We start from the raw sequence: 4,376 nt of genomic DNA on the forward strand, positions 1-4,376 counted from the left end.
TAGTTTTACTAAGAACACATCCTAACCCCACAAAACTGAAACATTTAAACAGGAAATGGCAGGTCTTATACTCTGGACCATACCGAATTGCAAATATTCCACACCCTGGCTGTTATTCATTAGAATATCCATTGATACATAAACCCAGAGGTCTACATCCACACAGACATTTGAAAAAATACACAGTAAAATGTTAGCTAATGAGAAGAAGATAATTAATATGATATACAGTTATGATGAGCCTACATTGAAGTTATACAGATACTTACAATCTAAAGAATGCAGGTAAGTCTAGAAAGCAATGTGAACCATCCAATAGCTAATTAGATATTTATATCTAAAAAGAAAGATGATGAGACTTACCAAACAAAAGCGCTGGCAGGTCGATAGACACACAAACAAACACAAACATACACACAAAATTCTAGCTTTCGCAACCAACGGTTGCCTCGTCAGGAAAGAGGGAAGGAGAGGGAAAGACAAAAGGATTTGGGTTTTAAGGGAGAGGGTAAGGAGTCATTCCAATCCCGGAGGCGGAAAGACTTACCTTAGGGGGAAAAAAGGACAGGTATACACTCGCACACACACATATATCCATCCGCATATACACAGACACAAGCAGACATTTGTAAAGGCAAAGAGTTTGGGCAGAGATGTCAGCTGGGGCGGAAGTACAGAGGCAAAGATGAAAGACAGGTGAGGTATGAGCGGCGGCAAATTGAAATTAGAAATTAGCGGAGATTGAGGCCTGGCGGATAGCGAGAAGAGAGGATATGCTGAAGGGCAAGTTCCCATCTCCGCAGTTCTGACAGGTTGGTGTTAGTGGGAAGTATCCAGATAACCCGGACGGTGTAACACTGTGCCAAGATGTGCTGGCCGTGCACCAAGGCATGTTTAGCCACAGGGTGATCCTCATTACCAACAAACACTGTCTGCCTGTGTCCATTCATGCGAATGGACAGTTTGTTGCTGGTCATTCCCACATAGAAGGCTTCACAGTGTAGGCAGGTCAGTTGGTAAATCACGTGGGTGCTTTCACACGTGGCTCTGCCTTTGATCGTGTACACTTTCCGGGTTACAGGACTGGAAGAGGTGGTGGTGGGAGGGTGCATGGGACAGGTTTTACACCGGGGGCGGTTACAGGGGTAGGAGCCAGAGGGTAGGGAAGGTGGTTTGGGGATTTCATAGGGATGAACTAAGAGGTTACGAAGGTTAGGTGGACGGCGGAAAGACACTCTTGGTGGAGTGGGGAGGATTTCATGAAGGATGGATCTCATTTCAGGGCAGGATTTGAGGAAGTCGTATCCCTGCTGGAGAGCCACATTCAGAATCTGATCCAGTCCCAGAAAGTATCCTGTCACAAGTGGGGCACTTTTGGGGTTCTTCTGTGGAAGGTTCCGGATTTGAGGAGATGAGGAAGTGGCTCTGGTTATTTGCTTCTGTACCAGGTCGGGAGGGTAGTTACGGGATGCAAAAGCTGTTTTCAGGTTGTTGGTGTAATGGTTCAAGGATTCCGGACTGGAGCAGATTCGTTTGCCACGAAGACCTAGGCTGTAGGGAAGGGACCGTTTGATGTGGAATGGGTGGCAGCTGTCGTAATGGAGGTACTGTTGCTTGTTGGTGGGTTTGATGTGGACGGACGTGTGAAGCTGGCCATTGGACAGGTGGAGGTCAACGTCAAGGAAAGTGGCATGGGATTTAGAGTAGGACCAGGTGAACCTGATGGAACCATAGGAGTTGAGGTTGGAGAGGAAATTCTGGAGTTCTTCTTCACTGTGAGTCCAGATCATGAAAATGTCATCAATAAATCTGTACCAAACTTTGGGTTCGCAGGCCTGGGTAACCAAGAAGGCTTCCTCTAAGCGACCCATGAATAGGTTGGCGTACGAGGGGGCCATCCTGGTACCCATGGCTGTTCCCTTTAATTGTTGGTATGTCTGGCTTTCAAAAGTGAAGAAGTTGTGGGTCAGGATGAAGCTGGCTAAGGTAATGAGGAAAGAGGTTTTAGGTAGGGCGGCAGGTGATCGGCGTGAAAGGAAGTGCTCCATCGCAGCGAGGCCCTGGACGTGCGGGATATTTGTGTATAAGGAAGTGGCATCAATGGTTACAAGGATGGTTTCTGGGGGTAACGGACTGGGTAAGGATTCCAGGCGTTCGAGAAAGTGGTTGGTGTCTTTGATGAAGGATGGGAGACTGCATGTAATGGGTTGAAGGTGTTGATCTACGTAGGCAGAGATGCGTTCTGTGGGGGCTTGGTAACCAGCTACAATGGGACGGCCGGCATGATTGGGTTTGTGAATTTTGGGAAGAAGGTAGAAGGTAGGGGTGCGGGGTGTTGGTGGGGTCAGGAGGTTGATGGAGTCAGGTGAAAGGTTTTGTAGGGGGCCTAAGGTTCTGAGGATTCCTTGAAGCTCCGCCTGGACATCAGGAATGGGATTACCTTGGCAAACTTTGTAAGTAGTGTTGTCTGAAAGCTGACACAGTCCCTCAGCCACATACTCCCGACGATCAAGTACCACAGTCGTGGAACCCTTGTCCGCCGGAAGAATGACGATGGATTGGTCAGCCTTCAGATCACGGATAGCCTGGGCTTCAGCAGTGGTGATGTTGGGAGTAGGATTAAGGTTTTTTAAGAAGGATTGAGAGGCAAGGCTGGAAGTCAGAAATTCCTGGAAGGTTAGGAGAGAGTGATTTTGAGGAAGAGGAGGTGTGTCCCGCTGTGACGGAGGACGGAACTGTTCCAGGCATGGTTCAATTTGGATAGTGTCTTGGGGAGTTGGATCATTAGGAGTAGGATTAGGATCATTTTTCTTCGTGGCAAAGTGATATTTCCAGCAGAGAGTACGGGTGTAGGACAGTAAATCTTTGACGAGGGCTGTTTGGTTAAATCTGGGAGTGGGGCTGAAGGTGAGGCCTTTGGATAGGACAGAAGTTTCGTATTGGGAGAGAGGTTTGGAGGAAAGGTTAACTACTGAATTGGAGTGTTGTGGTTCCAGATTGTGTTGATTGGAATTTTGAGGTTTTGGAGGGAGTGGAGCTGGAAGTGGGAGATTGAGTAGATGGGAGAGACTGGGTTTGTGTGCAATGAGAGGAGGTTGAGGTTTGCTGGAAAGGTTGTGAAGGGTGAGTGAGTTGCCTTTCCGGAGATGGGAAACCAGGAGATTGGATAGTTTTTTAAGGTGGAGGGTGGCATGCTGTTCTAATTTGCGGTTGGCCTGTAGGAGAATGCTCTGAACAACCGGTGTGGATGTGGGAGAGGAAAGATTGAGGACTTTTATTAAGGATAGGAGTTGATGGGTGTGTTGATTAGCTGAGTGGATGTGTAGGCGAAGGATTAGGTGGGTGAGGGCAATGGATTGTTCGGTTTGGAACTGGTATAGGGACTGATGGAAAGAAGGGTTGCAGCCAGAGATGGGAACTTTAAGTGTGAGGCCTTTGGGGGTGATGCCAAATGTCAGACAAGCCTGAGAAAATAAAATATGGGAGTGTAATCTGGCTAGGGCGAAGGCATGTTTGCGGAGGGAATGTAAATAAAATAATGTAAATAAAACTTAATGGGGTCGTTGTGGAGGTGTTGTGAGGGTGACATGGTACTAGAAGGTGGAAAGTGGAACACGAGGCTGAAATGAAAATGAAAATAAATATATGGGGAGAGATAAAGCTAAAACTAGAAAGCAAATGGAGATCTGGTGTGAAAAAAGGCGAAAAAGGGTTGGTTAGAGCTGGGCTATGTTGATCCTGTGGTGAACTTGTGTAGGTAGATAATGATGTGCATAAAGGTTAGGTGGTTGTGTTGCCGCCAAAACACGTTAAAGGGTGGAGAAATACGGGAAAATTTCGAAAAAACTACTGGGGATAAGACAGATACTGCCTACAGGAAAATTAAAGAGACCTTTGGAGATAAGAGAACCACTTGTATGAACATCAAGAGCTCAGATGGAAACCCAGTTCTAAGCAAAGAAGGGAAAGCAGAAAGGTGGAAGGAGTATATAGAGGGTCTATACAAGGGCGATGTACTTGAGGACAATATTATGGAAATGGAAGAGGATGTAGATGAAGATGAAATGGGAGATACGATACTGTGTGAAGAGTTAGACAGAGCACTGAAAGACCTGAGTCAAAACAAGGACCCCAGAGTAGACAACATTCCACTGGAACTACTGATGGCCTTGGGAGAGCCAGTCCTGACAAAACTCTACCATCTGGTGAGCAAGAAGTATGAAACAGGCGAAATACCCTCAGACTTCAAGAAGAATATAATAATTCCAATCCCAAAGAAAGCAGGTGTTTACAGATGTGAAAATTACCGAACAATCAGTTTAATAAGCCACAGCTGCAAAATACTAACACGAATTCTTTACAGACAAATGGAAAAA

The sequence above is a fragment of the Schistocerca cancellata genome, chromosome 12 (genome assembly GCF_023864275.1).
Source record: "Schistocerca cancellata isolate TAMUIC-IGC-003103 chromosome 12, iqSchCanc2.1, whole genome shotgun sequence".
In the NCBI taxonomy this organism is placed as follows: Eukaryota; Metazoa; Arthropoda; class Insecta; order Orthoptera; family Acrididae; genus Schistocerca; species Schistocerca cancellata.